This window comes from Nerophis lumbriciformis, linkage group LG19 (assembly GCF_033978685.3).
Source record: "Nerophis lumbriciformis linkage group LG19, RoL_Nlum_v2.1, whole genome shotgun sequence".
Classification (NCBI taxonomy): Eukaryota; Metazoa; Chordata; class Actinopteri; order Syngnathiformes; family Syngnathidae; genus Nerophis; species Nerophis lumbriciformis.
In genome coordinates this window covers 39,637,044-39,659,527 of record NC_084566.2, presented here as the reverse complement: position 1 = coordinate 39,659,527, position 22,484 = coordinate 39,637,044, and the positions used below count along the sequence as shown (strand labels likewise).

Below are 22,484 nucleotides of genomic sequence, written 5' to 3'. Positions count from 1 at the left end.
TGCCCTCAATATTATGTTAGATCCACTATGGACTGGACTCTCACTATTATGTTGGATCCACTATGGACTGGACTCTCACACTATTATGTTAGATCCACTATGGACTGGACTCTCACTATTATGTTAGATCCACTATGGACTGCCCTCAATATTTATTAGTTTTCCTAAAAATCGACACATTTTTTCCTGAAAATGTGGCCCCCAAGTCAAAATAATTGCCCACACTGCAAAAACTGAAATCTAAGTAAGATGAAATATGTCAAATAAGGGTGATATTTGCTTATTTTCTGTCTGATAAGATAATTCTTCTCACTAAGCAGATTTTATGTTAGAGTGTTTTACTTGTTTTAAGTGTTTTGGTCCTAAATGATGTCAGTAAGATATTACAGCTTGTTGCTGAGATTTGATGACCTATATTGAGTAAAACATGCTTGAAACTAGAATATCAAGTGTTGCAAAGCTGTGTCATCAACACTCACAAGTATACAACTACTTTTTTAAAGTAATCATTTCTTACTTCATGTCACGACTAGGACTGTGGCGTGGTTTGTTCTCCCGAGGTGCAAAAGATTTGGACCATACGTGGCGTGAAGGGCAGTACATGATTTATTTAAACACTATAACTACAAAAAAAAAGGATCAAACAAAAGGCGCGCACAGGGGCGGAAGTACAAAACTTGACTATAAACACAAAACTTGCACAAAGGCAGAAACTATGAACAATTAAACAAAACTTGCAAACTATGGCATGAATAAAGAAAACTTACTTGGACGAGAAACCGGCATGAAAAAAGAGCAGCAAGGGTCTTAAGGGTGTGTGGAGAGTGTGCAGAAGCATAAATGTGGGATGTCACCAGAAAGACAAACTGAAATTAATGAACTTAAATACTACAGACATGATTAACAAAAACAGGTGCGTGACTCAAAACGTGAAACAGGTGCGTGACGTGACAGGTGAAAACTAATGGGTTTTGAGATTTGATGACCTATATTGAGTAAAACATGCTTGAAAATAGAATATCGAGTGTTGCAAAGCTGTGTCATCAACACTGACAAGTATAAAACTACTTTTTTAAAGTAACAATTTCTTATTTCAAGTATGAAATAAAAAAAATCATGACTTTGACACAATAGTGTCTCATAATTAAAACAGATGACCGCCAAATGGACTTTGCTGTTTTATTTTCAATGAAACAATAGAAAATAGGTACTCATATAGTAGTACAGTTGGCACAGTACAGTAAACTGACTATTTAAACATTTAAGATGTGACATTTCTAACTATTTTGAACAGAAATAGTTCATGCACACTCAGATAAATTCTTCAAAATTGTCATGTCTGTGTGACCATGTTTTGTATTAGTCATTTTTTGTTTTGTTTAGTTGTTGGACTCTTTAGTTTCGGGCTTTTCACTCCCTTGTCTTGTTTCCATGGTTACCCATTAGTTTCACCTGTCCCACGTTTGGACTCATTGTGCACTCTTGTTTGTCACCATAGCAACCCATTCGTTTTCACCTGTCACGTCACGCACCTGTTTCACACTTTGAGTCACGCACCTGTTTTCGTTAATCATGTCTGTAGTATTTAAGTTCATTGTTTTCAGTTTGTCTTCCTGGCGACATCCCGGATTCATACCCCTGTCACACTCTTACCTCTGCGCACTTCATAGTCTATGCCAAGTAAGTTTTTTTTGTTTATTAATGCCACAGTTAGTGTTTTTGTTTAATTGTTCACAGTTTCTGCCTATGTGCAAGTTTTGTTTAATAGCCTAGTTTTGTACCTCCGCCATTGTGCTCGCTTTTCGTTTGTTCCTTTTTTGATATATAGTGTTAAAATAAATCATGTATTCACCTTCACGCCATGTCTGGTCCAAATCACTTGCACCTCGGGAGAACAAACCAAGCCTTAGTCCAAGTCGTGACAAAAATTACAATAAAAAAAAACATTTGGCCGGGGGCCGGGCTGTATATATGCGCACTAATTGACTGAAAGAGCACGCACTTGGCGCGATGATGTCATGTTATCCATGGAAAAATGCATTTTTAGACCATATGATTTGCCTGAGCGGCTAGGAGACCCCGAGAGTAACAAGCGCTTGCCTTGTTGCCTTTACATTAAGAACAATAAATTAGTTTTTAGTATAAGTAAATGTAATGCCGAGCGCATATCATTATGTCAAGATAATGGCACTAGCATTTACTTCATTTAAGAATATTTGTCAACATATTGAGCAAAAAGGTCTCTTTTTTTTCTACCAAGAAAAGTGCACTTGTTATTAGTGAGAATATACTTATTTTAAGCTATTTTGGGGTTCATTGAGGTTAGCTAATTTTACTTGTTTTGGAAAGTCTTGACAAGCCGAATTTTCTTGTTCTATTGGCAGATAATTTTGCTTAGTTCAAATAAAATACTCCTAATTTTCGTAATTTTTTTTCTTGTTTTTGAACACAGACTTTTTGCAGTGCAGGCCTGATCTAGATGGACAAAAAGTGCAGCTACCTCTTATGGCCATCAGGGGCCATCTTTCAAAATAATGTTTGTCTTTGTCATACTTGCCAACCTTGAGACCTCCGATTTCGGGAGGTGGGGGCGTGGTAGGGGGTGGGGCGGGGGGCGTGGTTGGGGGCGTGGTTAAGATATATATATATATATATATATATATATATATATATATATATATAAGAAATACTTGACTTTCAGTGAATTCTAGCTATATATATATATATATATATATATATATATATATATATATATATATATGTATGTGTGGGGAAAAAAATCACAAGACTATTTCATCTCTACAGGCCTGTTTCATGAGGGGGGTACCCTCAATCGTCAGGAGATTTTAATGGGAGCATTCGCATACCATGGTTTATATAGGGCACAGAGTGGGTGGGTACAGGCTGGCCTAGGGGCGTGGTGATTGGTTCATGTGTTACCTAGGAGGTGTTTCCGTCTATGGCGGCATGTTGTTACAATTTCGCTGCGCTTGTTGAGGGATGACAGGTCTGGACGGTAGATAATAAACAGTTTCTCTTTCAAGCATAGGTTGCATCTTTTATTACCACTATTGTAAGGTGTGCTGGATGCAAGAATTTGCCATGTTATTGAATATTCAACATTATTGAACACGATTGAAGCCAACAAGCAAACCGTCAACTTTCTTGACGTCACTTTCAACCTGAGAAATAACAGCTACCAACCATTCACGAAACCCAACACAACACTCCAATACGTGCACCATGACAGCAACCATCCACCCACCACCACGAAAAGAATACCTACCGGAATCAATAAAAGGCTATCGATGCTGTCATCTAGCAAAGCTGAATTTGACCAAGCAACCCCCCCGTACCAAAAAGCCCTTGATGAAAGCGGATACAATTTCACCCTCACCTATGAACCCACGCCAGGAAACCAGCCAAAAAAGAACAGAAAACGAAACGGCATCATCTGGTACAACCCCCCATACAGCAAAAACGTCTCAACGAACATTGGACACAAATTCCTCAACCTGATTGACAAATACTTTCCCAAAGACAACAACCTAAGAAAAGTATTCAACAAGAACAACATCAAATTGAGCTACAGCTGCATGAACAATATACGACAAATCATCTCAAACCACAACAAAACAATTGCAAATGAGCCGTCGACCCCCAGTCAGAACGACTCCAAAACCAACAAAGCATGTAACTGTCGAAAGAAACCTGATTGCCCCCTCAACGGGGGATGCTTACAAACATCAGTTGTCTACCAATCTAAGGTAATACGCAAGGACATTAACACATCCGACACATATGTAGGATTAACCGAGGGTGAATTCAAAACCAGATGGAACAACCACAAGGCTTCTTTCAGGAACAAAAACCTGCGAAATACCACAGAACTCAGCAAACACATTTGGGACCTCAAAGACAATAATGTTGAATATTCAATAACATGGCAAATTCTTGCATCCAGCACACCTTACAATAGTGGTAATAAAAGATGCAACCTATGCTTGAAAGAGAAACTGTTTATTATCTACCGTCCAGACCTGTCATCCCTCAACAAGCGCAGCGAAATTGTAACAACATGCCGCCATAGATGGAAACACCTCCTAGGTAACACATGAACCAATCACCACGCCCCTAGGCCAGCCTGTACCCACCCACTCTGTGCCCTATATAAACCATGATATGCGAATGCTCTCATTAAAATCTCCTGACGATTGAGGGTACCCCCCTCATGAAACAGGCCTGTAGAGATGAAATAGTCTTGTGATTTTTTTTCCCCACACATACATATATTGCGCTCTACTACGGTATCGAGCACTATTTTTTGGATAACCTTATTAAGACATATATATATATATATATATATATATATATATATATATATATATATATATATATATATATATATATATATATATATATATATATACATATATATATATAAATTAATAAAATAAATACTTGAATTTCAGTGTTCATTTACAAACTACAACTCACAAACACTTTAGAGTTAGGCTCCACCATCAGAATGTGTACCGGTACTTAAACTTATAAAGATCACATGGATATTATTCAGTGAGTTGATTCACCAAAACTAACCTGTTATACAGGAGGAAAAAGCACACAGGACGTTTCAATTGTTCACAGACTGGTCGCGCTCATCAGAATGACAAGCCACTTCCGGTCTGCAGGTGATAGCATTCAATTGGGAAGAAACGCCCTACTGCCCCCTACTGACCAATGTGAATACTGATAAATGTGTAATGACAGCTCCAAAAACGAATTCAAACCACAAAATAAAATAAATAAATCAACACAAAAATGTGACACATTATGGGTGGGTCACATATGCATGTACAGTAGATGGCAGTATTGTCCTGTTTAAAAGTGTCACAACATTGCTGTTTACGGCAGACGAACTGCTTTACAGTAGACACTGTTGTTGTGTGTTGTCAACACGTCACTCAGGTCCGCCTGGATTTCGGGAGTTTTTCGGGAGAAAATTTGTCCCGGGAGGTTTTCGGGAGAGGCGCTGAATTTCGGGAGTCTCCCGGAAAATCCGGGAGGGTTGGCAAGTATGGTCTTTGTGCCCTTCTAACTTGCCTTAGTGCCCTAAAATACGAGCCATCCTTTAAGGCAACACTTGCCCTGACCTTAAAAGTTAAAATTTGAGGCCTGAATATGCATATTATGGGTTGATTGACAACACTAAATGGTCCCTAGTGTGTAAATGTGAGTGTGAATGTTGTCTATCTGTGTTGGCCCTGTGATGAAGTGGCGACTTGTCCAGGGTGCACCCCGCCTTCCACCCAAATGCAGCTGAGATAGAGGGACTAAGGCAGCGTTTCTCAAAGTGTGGGGCGCGCCCCACTGGTGGGGAATAGAGACATGACAGGTGGGGCGCGAGGAACGGGAGGAAATTTCACTTTAAATTTTTTTTTAAATTATTATATTTTTAGATTTTTTTTTTTACTATGCTTTCATTTTCTATACACACTGTAAATCACTTTGTGATTCTGTCTGTGAAATCCGCTATATAAATAAATGGAAATTACCGGTACTTATTTTTACTGTAGGCTTTATATTTCTCGGTAGGAGCGAAAGTTTGACAGACATAGCAACAGCGGAACAAACTTTCGAGCGGATGGGTAGCAGGCTAATGTGTGGATCACAATTACACAAATATATACATTTGTGACTCACACCTCAAAGGTCGTCGAGCCAGAGCCAGCGCCTGCAGAGAAACAAAAATATGACGGGCACACACTGTGTCATTCACCGGGAAGCACTCGCGTCAAGGCAGCTCAGCCCCGAACTCAATGAGGTTTTAACAGAAGTTGTGAGCGCGGTAAATTTGATCAAAACACGACCACTGAAAGCGCGACTGTTCTCTGCACTGTGTGAGGAAATGGGAGCTGATCATACAGCCGTGCTGTTTCACAGTGAAGCAAGGTGGCTCTCCTGGGGGAAAGTGCTGTCACTTGCCCTGTCTTGCCAAATGCATAGCTCCTCCTTTTTTTTTTGCAAAGATTGCAAAGTGGCACTTTTATTGTATCTATTATTGAACTTGATGCAAGTTATTTGATTTATTATTGAACTTGATGCAAGTTATAACACTTTTTTTGATTTATTATTGAACTTGATGCAAGTTATAACACTTTTGTTTTATTTATTATTGAACTTGATGCAAGTTATAACCCTTTTTTTGATTTATTATTGAACTTGATGCAAGTTATAACACTTTTTTTGATTTATTATTGAACTTGATGCAAGTTATTGGATTTATTATTGAACTTGATGCAAGTTATAACACTTTTTTTTGATTTATAATTGAACGTGATGCAAGTTATAACACTTTTTTTTATTATTAAACTTGATGCAAGTTATAACACTTTTTTTGATTTATTATTGAACTTGATGCAAGTTATAACACTTTTATTTGATTTATTATTGAACTTGATGCAAGTTATAACACTTTTTTGATTTATTACTGAACGTGATGCAAGTTATAACAGTTTTTTGGATTTATTATTGAACTTGATGCAAGTTATAACAGTTTTTTTTATTTATTATTGAACGTGATGCAAGTTATAACACTTTTTTTGATTTATTATTGAACTTGATGCAAGTTATAACACTTTTGTTTTATTTATTATTGAACTTGATGGAAGTTATTTTATTTATTATTGAACTTGATGCAAGTTATACCACAGCTGCACAGTTATTTTATTTATTATTGAACTTAATGTTATTTTATGTTATTGAGTTCGAATGTATACAACTTGATGTTCAATAAATTTGAAAATGTTAAAGCTTGGCATTAGCGCTCTGTTGGGGCGATGGGGGCAGGTGGGGCTTGAAGACTCTCCCTTGTCCAAAGTGGGGGATGACAAAAAAAGTTTGAGAACCACTGGACTAAGGATTAAGCGTACTGTGAAAAATCCACAGCACCTTTCCACAAACTGAACGTCATTAAAAGCAATCATGTGCAGCATGTATTTCATCCTCAAGGGGGCACTGCAGGACCATGGTTCCACACAAGAAAGCTCTGCTCTGGCACCATTCAGGAGTGTATGAGTACAAATGCAGTGATAAAAGTGTAAACTACTTTGAGCAAAGACAAAATGCAGAGTCATTAGAAGAAAGTTCATAAGCGGTCGCACATTGAAAGGGACGTCTATTTGCATCAGCCGCTCGTAAGTGAGTTATTTTAATAGAGGCAAGGAGCCAAATTGTACTTCTCTAAGCTTTTCCTATCTGACCTCTGTTAACTTCCTGTCACGGCGAGATGACAGCTCCTCCTGTCACTCATCAGGACATGTGATTTGATTTTAAAAAAACTAAAAAAAACTGTAGCCACTTTTAAGAGCACACTTCCAGCAGCCTTAATGCGAAGGTAATGTTTTAAAGATAAGGCTTAAAAATTCATCGGGGAGAGGTGCAGTTGGATAAAACCTGCACCTTCTTGTGCATTTTTAATGCAGCCAATATTGTTAAAGTGACACAGATCAGTGGCGGGTCGTGCGTTTCCCACCTAGGCCTTCAGTGATGTCCGACTTCAATGATTACCTCTCAAAGTACCCTCATTTATGTCCCCACATGACCATTGCTGGAGTAAAACTATACAGGGACTAGAGATGCGCGGATAGGCAATTTATTTCATCCGCAACCGCGTCAGAAAGTCGTCAACCATCCGCCATCCACCCGATGTAACGTTTGATCAGAACTGCACCCGCCCGCCATCCGCCCGCACTCGCCCGTTGTTATATATTATAGACGATGCAAGGCATTAGTGAGGCATACCTGCCAACTACTCCGGTTTTCCCGTAATTCGTACGGTTTTCATCAACCTATTCCGGGTTACGGTTGCAGTGATAAAAAATACGGTTTTTCATTAATTAAAAAAAAAAAAAAGGGTGAAAACTACGCGAATTGCACCTTGTGCAGACAAGATTTTTCGATCGGACACAGAGGAATTAGCGATGTAAAAGACCACGTTGGAACAAAAAAACACAAGTCTAATGCCGTTGCTAGCGATACAAGTGGAAAACTTTCAACGTTTTTCATCGCCCAAACAGATTCTTTGGATGTGATAAATGCCGAAGTTTTATTTACGGAGGCAATAATTGAGCATGGACTTCCAATCGCACTGGCTGATCACATGGGACAGTTAAATGTTTGTAATGCAACCTTTAAAAATCATTACGCGGTGATCGCGGTCCCAAAAATAAACTTTTCTTGCATGATAATGTCCAGAAAAATTCGCTTTATATTACTATAGAGTCCTTTTAACGAATGAGTTTGATGGTTTATCACAAACCTTAAATGAAAGAAGTCCTTTGTTCTCCTGCACCATGCATATGCGCTTTGGCCTTGCTTCGTGTTTGGTGCGCAATCCTGTCGGCTGTATTTCACAGCACGACATTCTGTTAAAAGTGTTTATGCTTTCAAGTCCAAGTTGAAGAAATCTTGTTAAATGTTGACAGCATAACTACCAAAATACAGAAGTATGTCCTTAATATTTTTGCAGTGCTATTTCTGTTGAAAAGTTCAAATGATTACATTAGAGATGTGATGTGCCACTTTTCAAGTGTCTGATGGCTTAAATTAATTTTCATTAATTTTTCATATTTTGAATTCTTTTGAAAGGCTTACAAAAAAACTACATTTGAATTGTAATTCCATGCTATTGACAGGACTATTAATTTTAATGAAGTTAGCTTACCATGTTTACAGTATGATAATTGTGATAGAAATGTGAATTTTAGGCACAGAATATTTTTTACAATTGAACAAGGCAGTAGATTATACAAGCTTGGACAGAAAGTTAATAATGACACCAATTTTTTTTTTTATGGAATTGTTTAGTACTGTTTTACCATTTGTTTACTGTAAAAAGTGTTTATACTTTCAATTAACAAATTGAAGTCTTGTGAAAGGTTGACAGGATAACTGGCATTAACTGTCAAAATAATTTCAAACTATTGAAGTTAGCTTACAGAATAAACATGTCAATCAACCCATATGATTTTTGCTGTAATATTTTTGTTTTGAAAAGTCACTGTGACTGATAGAAAAGTGATGGTTTTAGCAACATTTTAACCTGTCTGAATGCTAATAATCATTTTGCGTCGGGGGGCGAAGCCCTGAACCCTCCACCAGGACTTTGTCCTGGACCTACCGGGGCCTGCGGCCCTTGGACCCTGGCTACTAGGTTTTTCTGATTTCAAAAGTTGGCAGGTATGGTGAGGTTATAAAGCTTTTGCCTGTTAAAGAAAGGAGACTGATCCAATGCAGCACAGACTTTCGCGTGCCACGCTGTCACGACCCAGACGCACACCAGTGCACAATCATATGGGAGCCGCGCTGAGCGCACCTCCAAGCGCGTCTCGCTGCCGGCGACGGCCAGGTATGGGCCCGACGCTCCAGCGCCATCCATTTTCAGGGCTAGTTGATTCGGCAGGTGGGTTGTTAAACACTCCTTAGCGGGTTCCGACTTCCATGGCCACCGTCCTGCTCTCTATATCAACCAGGGTGAGCCCCACCCCTTTCGTGAGCGCACTGCGCACGGAGTGACCCCTGTTACGCGCCCCCGGCAACAGAGGTGGCGGGCAGGTAAGCTGCGCGGGCGGAGCGCGCGGAGTGACCCATGTTACGAGCCCCCGGCCACGGGGGTGGCGGGCAGGTAAGCTGCTTACCTGCTGCGCGTGACGCCGGCCGCGGCGAAGGCGGACGAGGCGGGGTGTCGGTGCGGTGGGCGCGGTGGTGACCCTGGACGTGCGTCGGGCCCTTCTCGCGGATCGCCTCAGCTACGGCTCCCGGTGGGGCCCTCTCGGGGGAAGGGGCCTCGGTCCCGGACCCCGGCGAGGCGTCCCTTCTCCGCTCCGTAAAAGTGTCCATCTCTTTTCTTTTTTTTCTTCTGTTGTGGCATATGCAGCAGGTGCCTGCTCGTTTTTCGTATGTGGGTAACAACATTTAACTATGTATATATATTTCCGAATTGGTTTAACTGCCACCCGCAAAAAAAAAAAAAAAAAAAAAAAAAAAAAAAAAAAAAAAAAAAATCTAATTAATCCGCCCGACCCGACCCGCGCGCGGATAAAATCTTATTTTTTTTAATTTCATCCGCCCGATCCGCGGATAATCCGCGGACTCCGCGGTTGTGTCCGCAAACCACGCATCTCTAACAGGGACACATTTACACTGCAAGAAGTCAGTGTTCAAAAACAAGAAAAAAAAAATACAAAAATTAGGAGTATTTTATTTGAACTAAGCAAAATTATCTGCCCATAGAACAAGAAAATTCGGCTTGTCAAGACTTTCCAAAACAAGTAAAATTAGCTAACCTCAATGAACCCAAAAATAGCTTAAAATAAGTACATTCTCACCAATAACAAGTGCACTTTTTTTGGTAGAAAAAACAAATATGAGACCTTTTTGCTCAACATGTTGAAAAATATTTTGCTCAATATGTTGAAAAATATTCTTAAAAGAAGTAAATGCTAGTGACATTATCTTGATTTATTTTTTCATTCTTGAAATAAGAAATGATTACTTTAAAAAAGTAGTTTTATACTTGTGAGTGTTGATGACACAGCTTTGCAACACTTGATATTCTAGTTTCAAGCATGTTTTACTCAATATCGGTCATCAAATCTCAGCAACAAGCTGTAATATCTTACTGAGATCATTTAGGACCAAAACACTTAAAACAAGTAAAACACTCTAACATAATATCTGCTTAATGAGAAAAATGATCTTATCAGATAGAAAATAAGCAAATATCACCCTTATTTGAGATAATTCATCTTACTTAGATTTCAGTTTTTGCAGTGTGGGGGCCGGTATATCTGATTTTTTTTTTAGGAACACTAATACAAAACCTCACAATAATGTCTGAAATGCTAAAAACGTTATGACAGACCGCCTTAAAAAACGGAATGGAATTGAATTTTTTTTTTTTACTGAATGAGACACCCAGAATGTATATGAAAATAAAGAATGTGGGATTTACAATATTAACTATGAACGATAAAACACTGCACTGCAAAAACAAAGACAAGAAAAACAAAACAAAAATTAGAGGTATTTTATTTGAACTAAGCAAAATCATCTGCCAATAGAACAAGAAAATTCGGCTTGTCAAGACTTTCCAAAACAAGTAAAATTAGCTAACCTCAATGAACCCAAAAATAGCTTAAAATAAGTATATTCTCACTAATAACAAGTGCACTTTTCTTGGTAGAAAAAACAAATATGAGACCTTTTTGCTCAACATGTTGAAAAATATTTTGCTCAATATGTTGAAAAATATTCTTAAAAGAAGTAAATGCTAGTGACATTATCTTGATTTCTTTTTTCATGCTTGAAATAAGAAATGATTACTTTAAAAAAAGTAGTTTTATACTTGTGAGTGTTGATGACACAGCTTTGCAACAGTCATACTTGCCAACCCTCCCGGATTTTCCGGCGCATCTCCCGAAAACCTCCCGGGACAAATTTTCTCCCGAAAATCTCACCGAAATTCAGGCGGACCTGAGTGACGTGTCGACAGCCTGTTTTCACGGCCGCTTTCTCACAATATAAACAGCGTGCCTGCCCAGTCACGTTATAACTGTAGAATGATGGAGGGCGAGTTCTTGGTTTCTTATGTGGGTTTATTGTAAGGCAGTTTCATTAACGTCCTCCCAGCGCGGCAACAACACACAACAACAGCAGTCACGTTTTCGTCTACCGTAAAGCAGTTTGTCTGCCGTAAACAGCAATGTTGTGACACTCTTAAACAGGACAATACTGCCATCTACTGGACAATAACATCTACGGCTTTTAGAAAGTGCAGTGCACAACTGCGCACACAACAAGGAGACGAAGCAGAATGCATCATCAGAGAAGGTGTTCAGCATTCCTGTTTGTATATGCTAGCTCCCACGCTAGCCTCCTTAGCTATGAGCACACCTTTGTTTTTCCCTGTATGATTTATCCCAATAAATAATTTCCTACCCGCACGCTGTGTCCGGAGTCCTTCTGCATCTTGGTTAAGCTAACTTACGTTAAAGGACCAATGATTGTCACACACACACACTAAGTGTGGTGAAATTTGTCCTCTGTATTTGACCCATTACCCTTGTTCACCCCCTGGGAGGTGAGGTGGAGCAGTGAGCAGCAGTGGTGGCTGCGCCCGGGAATCATTTTTGGTGATTTAACCCCCAATTCCAACCCTTGAGTGTCAAGCAGGGAGGTAATTGGTCCCATTTTTAATCGTCTTAGGTATGACTCGGCCGGGGTTTGACCTCACAACCTACCCATCTCAGGGCGGACACTCTAACCACTAGGCTTGGGAGAACGACCCCCGGATCACTATGCGACCCGGTCGTCACAAAATGGTTCGGAACCTCTCCATAAATCCAATTTCCATATTTTGACCATTTAAGCCACTTTGCTTTATAAGCCTAAAGCAGTGGTGCATAAAATGAACCATGCATGAACATCACCTTGTTCAAGGACTCGCAACAAATGACACACCTGCAAATCAGATGGAAAATTAGAGGGAACATTCTTTGGGGGTATCCATAATATCGTGGGCGGTCACTCGAACGAGTATGACGATCCTCCTGGTAAGGGTGTATCCCTTTATGGAGGATGCCTGTGCGTGACTTTGTTTAACGTGGGGAGACTGGTGCACAGACAGTCACCACACGATCCTTGACAGAATCGGGTCAGGGTCCAGTGGCATGGAGTCCAAAACGACTGGGGACCCTTTTCTGCTGCAGCCTTCTTCTTCATCGCAGCCGTTGTGGTAGTTCTTAAAGGGGAACATTATCACCAGACCTATGTAAGCGTCAATATATACCTTGATGTTGCAGAAAAAAGACCATATATTTTTTTAACCGATTTCCGAAGACTAAATGGGTGAATTTTGGCGAATTAAACGCCTTTCTATTATTCGCTCTCGGAGCGATGACGTTGGGAAGCAATCCGCCATTTTCTCACTTTCGTCGGTGTGTTGTCGGAGGGTGTAACAACACGAACAGGGACGGATTCAAGTTGCACCAGTGGCCCAAAGATGCGAAAGTGGCAAAGAAATTGGACGAAATTTGTTCAAAATACGAGGCTGTGGGGAAAGCCGACGAAATGGTCGGTCGTTTGTTCCGCACACTTTACCGACGAAAGCTATGCTACGACAGAGATGGCAAGAATGTGTGGATATCCTGCGACACTCAGAGCAGATGCTGACATCAACTCCAAAACTGGACGGATCAGCTTTCAGGAAAAGAGAGCCGATGAGGGTATGTCTACAGAATATATTAATTGATGAAAACTTTATTCTTTACTCGCGGTTTTACGTAAATTATTATACATAAACTGTGTTTACCAATAATTTAGCTTAAAAACATTTTTTTTTTTCAATCATTCGAGTACATTCGGGTAGTGTTGTGTAATGCAGTATTTTGTGTCTATTTAGGTATGGTTAACCTGAGTGCTGAAATCGTGGAAAAATATATGTTCTTAGCGCGCCTGAAAAGGGCTGTCTGCACTCTCAAAGTGCATTTTGTTGCCAAATGTATTTCATATGTGTCATGTCTGTGTAATCATGTTTTGTTTTAGTCATGTTTTGTTTAGTTATTGGACTCTTTAGTTTCTGGCTTTTCACTCCCTTGTCTTGTTTCCATGATTACCCATTAGTTTCACCTGTTCCACGTTTGGACTCATTGTGCACTCTTGTTTGTCACCATAGCAACCCATTAGTTTTCACCTGTCACGTCACGCACCTGTTTCACGTTCGGACTCACACACACCTGTCACCAATCATGTCACTGTTATTTAAGCCTACCTTTGTTCATCACTCGTTCTGCCTGCGTTGTTTTGATGTTAAAGTTAAAGTTAAAGTACCAATGATTGTCACACACACACTAGGTGTGGCGAAATGATTCTCTGCATTTGACCCATCACCCTTGATCACCCCCTGGGAGGTGAGGGGAGCAGTGGGCAGCAGCGGTGGCCGCGCCCGGGAATCATTTTTGGTGATTTAACCCCCAATTCCAACCCTTGATACTGAGTGCCAAGCAGGGAGGTAATGGGTCCCATTTTTATAGTCTTTGGTATGACTCGGCCGGGGTTTGAACCCACAACCTACCGATCTCAGGGCGGACACTCTAACCACTAGGTCACACCGGTTTATGTCTTGCTCTGACCAAGTAAGTTTCCCTGTCCATGCCATAGCTTCTGCTAAAGATTAGCCTCACTTGCGTTTTAGGCACGCTTGCCTTTTTTTGTTGTTGTTGTATTGTTTATGTTTGTGGTAGTGCGTGATTTATGTTAATAAATCCTAGCCTACCTTCACGCTGTTTTTTGCGTTGGAAGAACAACCCCGCAGCACGCTGCGACCCCCCCCACGTGACAGAACGCAGGCAGCACGAGTGATGAACAAAGGTAGGCTTAAATAACAGTGACATGATTGGTGACAGGTGTGTGTGAGTCCGAACGTGAAACAGGACCGGACATGGCGTGAAGGTGAATACATGATTTATTTTAACACTATATATCAAAAAAGGAACAAACGAAAAGCGCGCACAATGGCGGAGGTACAAAACTAGGCTATTAAACAAAACTTGCACATAGGCAGAAACTGTGAACAATTAAACAAAAACACTAACTGTGGCATTAATAAACAAAAAAAACTTACTTGGCATAGACTATGAAGTGCGCAGAGGTAAGAGTGTGACAGGGGTATGAATCCGGGATGTCGCCAGGAAGACAAACTGAAAACAATGAACTTAAATACTACAGACATGATTAACAAAAACAGGTGCGTGACTCAAAGTGTGAAACAGGTGCGTGACGTGACAGGTGAAAACTAATGGGTTGCTATGGTGACAAACAAGAGTGCACAATGAGTCCAAACGTGGAACAGGTGAAACTAATGGGTAATCATGGAAACAAGACAAGGGAGTGAAAAGCCAGAAACTAAAGAGTCCAATAACTAAACAAAACATGACTAAAACAAAACATGATTACACAGACATGACAATATGCTGTAAACCTAGTTCATAGTTGTTAGTTTCCTTTAATGCCAAACAAACACATACCAATCGTTGGTTAGAAGGCAATCGCCGAATTCGTCCTCGCTTTCTCCCGTGTCGCTGGCTGTCGTGTCGTTTTCGTCGGTTTCGCTTGCATACGGTTCAAACCGATATGGCTAAATAGCTTCAGTTTCTTCTTCAATTTGGTTTTCGCTACCTGCCTCCACACTACAACCATCCGTTTCAATACATGCGTAATCTGTTGAATCGCTTAAGCCGCTGAAATCCGAGTCTGAATCCGAGCTAATGTCGCTATAGCTTGCTGTTCTATCCGCCATGTTTGTTTGGCTTCACTATGTGACGTCACAGGAAAATGGACGGGTGTATATAACGATGGTTAAAATCAGGCACTTTGAAGCTTTTTTTAGGGATATTGCGTGATGAGTAAAATTTTGAAAAAAACTTCGAAAAATAAAATAAGCCCCTGGGAACTGATTTTTAATGGTTTTAACCCTTCTGAAATTGTGATAATGTTCCCCTTTAACCTGGGTTCGATCAAACCCTAGGGGTTCGGTGAGTCGGCCTCAGGGGTTCGGTGGAGGTCAAGACACGCCCGACTCATCGTGTCTTTTACAGGCAGGTGTGAAGTATGTGCACAAATGCAGAAATGACTGTAGATGAAGCCAGGCAGGAGACTACTGATAGTCCATACTAGTGTTGTCCCGATACCAATGTTTTGGTACCGGTACTTAATGGTTGATGCTCGGTCATAGAGCAATCCTGTCTCGACTTTGTCAACTTCAGACCATTATAACACGTCAAAAGTTTGACTGGTGTGTAGTGAAGCATGTATAGATGTCACTCGTCCTATAAGAATTCAAGATTCAAGATGCTTTATTGTTGTCCATTCTTTAACACGTACAAGACACATAAGAACTGAAATTTCATTTTCGGCACAGTCCCACTAAGAGCAGACATATGTTACAAGGGGACAAGACGGGACCGCCAACGGGTCAGCCACCCACGGCGCTCCTTAAAGGGGAACATTATCACAATTTCAGAAGGTTAAAACTATTAAAAATCAGTTCCCAGTGGCTTATTCTATTTTTCAAAGTTTTTTTCAAAATTTTACCCATCTCGCAATATCCCTAAAAAAAGCTTCAAAGTGCCTGATTTTAACCATCGTTATAAACACCCGTCCATTTTCCTGTGACGTCACATAGTGAAGCCAACACAAACAAACATGGCGCATAGAACAGCAAGCTATAGCGACATTAGCTCGGATTCAGACTCGGATTTCAGCGGCTTAAGCGATTCAACAGATTACGCATGTATTGAAACGGATGGTTGTAGTGTGGAGGCAGGTAGCGAAAACCAAATTGAAGAAGAAACTGAAGCTATTTAGCCATATCGGTTTGAACCGTATGCAAGCGAAACCGACGAAAACGACACGACAGCCAGCGACACGGGAGAAAGCGAGGACGAATTCGGCAATCGCCTTCTAACCAACGATTGGTATGTGTTTGTTTGGCATTAAAGGAAACTAACAACTATGAACTAGGTTTACAGCATATGAAATACATTTGGCAACAACATGCACTTTGAGAGTGCAGACAGCCCAGTTTTCATCAATTAATATATTCTGTAGACATACCCTCATCTGCGCTCTTTTCCTGAAAGCTGATCTGTCCAGTTTTGGAGTTGATGTCAGCAGGCCAGGGAAGCTAGGGTCGATATTCTTCGGTGGCATAAGGGACGGTGTGAGCCAAGACATCCAGGGGGTTTAGCTCGCTCGTCTGCGGGAACAAACTGCCGCCATTGCTTGCCGTGCTAGCGAGGTCCTTTGTCCCTGAATTGCTCACACACTCCGGCAGATTCAATGGGGGTCTGGCGGCAGATTTCTTTGACTTTATCGTTGGAAATGTCGCAGGATATCCACACATTCTTGCCATCTCTGTCGTAGCATAGCTTTCGTCGGTAAAGTGTGCGGAACAAACGTCCAATTTCTTGCCACTTTCGCATCTTTGGGCCACTGGTGCAACTTGAATTCGTCCCTGTTCGTGTTGTTACACCCTCCGACAACACACCGACGAGGCACAATGTCTCCAAGGTACGGAAAACAGTCGAAAAAAACGGAAAATAACAGAGCTGATTTGACTCGGTGTTTGAGAAAATGGCGGATTGATTCCCGCTCCGAGAGCGAATAATAGAAAGGCGTTTAATTCGGCAAAATTCACCCATCTAGAGTTCGGAAATCGGTTAAAAAAATATATGGTCTTTTTTCTGCAACATCAAGGTATATATTGACGCTTACATAGGTCTGGTGATAATGTTCCCCTTTAAGAACCACTGGCCTAAACGTATACTTTTAGATATGCTTTATGGACATAACACACCTGTTAAACATATTTTTACAACAGTTGTGTCACACCGCGGTGAGGGATGTCTTGTCTTGGTTTTTTCTGTCTTGTGATGTGCATGTTTTAGTTTGAAAAGTAACTCTCCTCTCGTTTCAGGTCACTTGCCCTTCCTCTTGTGTCATCAGTCTGACGTCATCCCGATTCCCTAATTGTTTCCACCTGTTCCCTATTACCTTCATGTGTCTTATAAGCCCACTCCTTCCTTTGTTCTGTGCCAGATTGTTTCGTTTATTCGTGCTCTCTAGCTTCCATGCCCATGTCCATGCCTTGTCTTGCCTTGTCTTGTGCTTATGTTCTTTGATTCTGAATCCCTTCGTTGCTATTTTGAGTTTTCCTTTCTTCCTCCTCAGCAGAGTGATTTTTTTTGTTATTTAGTTTATTCAGCCGAAGTGGTAAGTTTCAGTTATTTTTCATTCTTTCCTTACATTTTTGAGTGACAATTTTTGTTAATACTTTATTAGATTAGATAGTATAGAATTTTTCATAGTTGTTGTTTCTTCCTCCTGTTGGAGCGTTTTTTTGTTTATACATTTTATAGCATATGTTAATTATAGTTCGTCTTTGCTTTTGTGTTTTCCTCCGTTCGGAGCGAATTTTGGTTGTTCCTATTTTGCCGGTTAGTTTTTGGATAAATAGATATTGTAATCCTTGACTTTGGAGGTGAAAAGGAAGCTGTCAAAATAAAAGCCTGTCTAAGTTCCCTACTCTGCATCTGAGTCCTATCCTTTTACCAAGCCGTGACAAGTTGTAAAGGTACCACATTAGTGTGTTGATCCTAAGATGTTTAAAAAGTGATTTTAACGAGACCTTTTTGTCTGAAATTTGAAGCGAACTGTGATGCGATGTGTAAGAAGGCTCACCAACGTTTATTACTGCCTGAGAAAACTGTCTCATTTCGATGTCGACAGGCCCATAATGATCATATTTTATAGAAGCTGATTCTCCCGGGTGCCGTGGTTCAGTCGACTGTTACTAAAGGACAAGAATGATCTTAATTAAATTGTTAAAGTGTCAAGCAAATTAATTGGTGAGTCTCATCTGTCTCCAGCCATCCCGTATAATAAACTGGCTTCTTCCATTTTAACTGACGTGTCCCATAATCTACACTGCAAAAAGTCAGTGTTCAAAAACAAGAAAAAAAAATACAAAAATGAGGGGTATTTTTATTTGAACGAAGCAAAATTATCTGCCAATAGAACAAGAAAATTCGGCTTGTCAAGACTTACTAAAACAAGTAAAATTAGCTAACCTCAATGAACCCAAAAATAGCTTAAAATAAGTATATTCTCACTAATAACAAGTGCACTTTTCTTGGTAGAAAAAAAAGGAGACCTTTTTGCTCAATATGTTGACAAATATTCTTAAATGAAGTAAATGCTAGTGCCATTATCTTGACATAATGATATGCGCTCGGCATTACATTTACTTATACTAAAAACTAATTTATTGTTCTTAATGGAAAGGCAACAAGGCAAGCGCTTGTTACTCTCGGGGTCTCCTAGCCGCTCAGGCAAATCATATTGTCTAAAAATGCATTTTTCCATGGATAACATGACATCATCGCGCCAAGTGCGTGCTCTTTCAGTCAATTAGTGCGCATAAATACAGCCCGGCCCCCGGCCAAATGTTTTTTTTATTGTAATTTTTGTCACGACTTGGACTAAGGCTTGGTTTGTTCTCCCGAGGTGCAAGTGATTTGGACCAGACATGGCGTGAAGGTGAATACATGATTTATTTTAACACTATATATCAAAAAAGGAACAAACGAAAAGCGCGCACAATGGCGGAGGTACAAAACTAGGCTATTAAACAAAACTTGCACATAGGCAGAAACTGTGAACAATTAAACAAAAACACTAACTGTGGCATTAATAAACAAAAAAAACTTACTTGGCATAGACTATGAAGTGGGCAGAGGTAAGAGTGTGACAGGGGTATGAATCCGGGATGTCGCCAGGAAGACAAACTGAAAACAATGAACTTAAATACTACAGACATGATTAACGAAAACAGGTGCGAGACTCAAAGCGTGAAACAGGTGCGTGACGTGACAGGTGAAAACTAATGGGTTGCTATGGTGACAAACAAGAGTGCACAATGGGTCCAAACGTGGAACAGGTGAAACTAATGGGTAACCATGGAAACAAGACAAGGGAGTGAAAAGCCAGAAACTAAAGAGTCCAACAACTAAACTGAACAAAACATGACTAATACAAAACATGGTCACACAGAAATGACAATTTTGAAGAATTTATCTGAGTGTGCATGAACTATTTCTGTTCAAAATTGTTTGAAATGTCACATGTTAAATGTTTAAATAGTCAGTTTACTGTACTGTGCCAACTGTACTACTATATGAGTACCTATTTTCTATTGTTTCATTGAAAATAAAACAGCAAAGTCCATTTGGCTGTCATCTGTTTTAATTATGAGTCACAATTGTTATGATTTTTTTTTCTTCATGCTTGAAATAAGAAATGATTACTTTAAAAAAGTAGTTTTATACTTGTGAGTGTTGATGACACAGCTTTGCAACACTTGATATTCTAGTTTCAAGCATGTTTTACTCAATATAGGTCATCAAATCTCAGCAACAAGCTGTAATATCTTACTGAGATCATTTAGGACCAAAACCCTTAAAACAAGTAAAACACTCTAACATCAAATCTGCTTAGTGAGAAGAATTATCTTATCAGACAGAAAATAAGCAAATATCATCCTTATTTGAGATATTTCATCTTAGATTTCAGTTTTTGCAGTGTAGTAACTATTTTTGGGCGTAACAAAAGACTGGACAGCATAGACTAAAATGACTTGCCAACACACTATAAACTATACTGCTTGTTTAGTTATGTTATGGCACCTGGGACAAAACTGCATCTGTACTGTTTTGCCTCTTGGGACTAAAAACCTCCGTCCAAAGGGGAGAATCTTGTAAATGATTGTGTACACTGCAAAAACTGAAATCTAAGTAAGATGAAATATCTCAAGTAAGGGTGATATTTGCTTTACTGCCCCCTTGTGGAACTGTGCTGTCACAACTCCCTCCTCCAACCATAACACTATCCATATTGCTATGATTAGCTAACTACACCTACAGCTAAGGCGTGTGCTTGTGTTACGTACGTACGTAATAAAGTCAATACGGAGACGCTGTGAGAGGGCGGGATATACTCTGTAAAAATACATCTAGTCATCTGTGTAAACCAGTGGTCCCCAAACTACGGCCCGCCAGCGTCCAAAATCCGGCCCGCGGAAAGTATCAAGTTAAAAGAAAAAAATAAATACAAATAATAATAAATATATAAATATATATATATATATATATATATATATATATATATATATATATATATATATATATATATATATATATATATATATATATATGCATGAACAATATACGACAAATCATCTCAAACCACAACAAAACAATTGCAAATGAGCCGTCGGCCCCCGGACAGAGCGACTCCAAAACCAACAAAGGCTGTAACTGTCGAAAGAAACCTGATTGCCCTCTCAACGGGGGGTGCTTACAAACATCAGTTGTCTACCAATCTAAGGTAATACGCAAGGACATTAACACATCCGACACATATGTAGGATTAACCGAGGGAGAATTCAAAACCAGATGGAACAATCACAAGGCTTCTTTCAGGAACCAAAACCTGCGAAATACCACAGAACTCAGCAAACACATTTGGGACCTCAAAGACAATAATGTTGAATATTCAATAACATGGCAAATTCTTGCATCCAGCACACCTTACAATAGTGGTAATAAAAGATGCAACCTATGCTTGAAAGAGAAACTGTTTATTATTTACCGTCCAGACCTGTCATCCCTCAACAAGCGCAGCGAAATTGTAACAGCATGCCGCCATAGACGGAAACACCTCCTAGGTAACACATGAGCCAATCACCACGCCCCTAGGCCAGCCTGTACCCACCCACTCTGTGCCCTATATAAACCATGGTATGCGAATGCTCCCATTAAAATCTCCTGATGATTGAGGGTACCCCCCCTCATGAAACAGGCCTGTAGAGATGAAGTAGTCTTGTGATTTTTTTCCCACACATACATATATATATATATATATATATATATATATATATACATACATACAGTATATATACCGTATATATATATATATATATATATATGTATATATATATATATATATATATATATATATATATATATACAGTATATATACCGTATATATATATATATATATATATATATATGTATATATATATTTATTTATTTATTTATTGTCTTTTTTTATTATTAAATGTGTCCTTTCTAATCCATTTTCTACCACTTGTTACTCTGTGTCTCCTAGCCGCGTACGCAAATCATATTGTCTAAAAATACATTTTCATATATATATATATATATATATATATATATATATATATATATATATATATATATATATATATACGTATATATATATATATATATATGTATATATATATGTATACATATATATATATATATATATATTTATTTATTTATTGTCTGTTTTTTAATTAAATGTGTCCTTTCTAATCCATTTTCTACCACTTGTTACTCTGTGTCTCCTAGCCGCGTAGGCAAATCATATTGTCTAAAAATACATTTTCATATATATATATATATATATATATATATATATATATATATATATATATATATATATATATATATATATATATACATATATATATATATATATATATATGTATATGTATACATATATATATATATATATATATATTTATTTATTTATTGTCTTTTTTTTAATTAAATGTTACCTTTCTAATCCATTTTCTACCACTTGTTACTCTGTGTCTCCTAGCCGCGTAGGCAAATCATATTGTCTAAAAATACATTTTCATATATATATATATATATACATATATATATATATATATATACACAGCCCGGCCCCCAGCCAAATTTTTTAACCCAATGTGGCCCCCAAGTCAAAAAGTTTGGGGACCTCTGGTGTAAACATTGCAAACAGTCCCTTTTAAAACATGTATTTAATTCTAGTTT

The 22,484-nt window shown here is 39.1% G+C and overlaps 1 protein-coding gene and 1 long non-coding RNA gene across 2 annotated transcripts in view; one reads left to right on the top strand and one right to left on the bottom strand.

The window, feature by feature from the left end:
• ralyl (RALY RNA binding protein like) overlaps nt 1-22,484 on the bottom strand; it is a 180,441-nt gene that overhangs the window by 69,301 nt on the left and 88,656 nt on the right. The gene's annotated exons all lie outside the window — the stretch shown is intronic.
• LOC133618437 (uncharacterized) lies at nt 13,751-14,340 on the top strand. The gene is made up of 2 exons (XR_009817305.1): nt 13,751-13,868; nt 14,165-14,340. It is a non-coding gene; the product is annotated as an uncharacterized lncRNA (long non-coding RNA).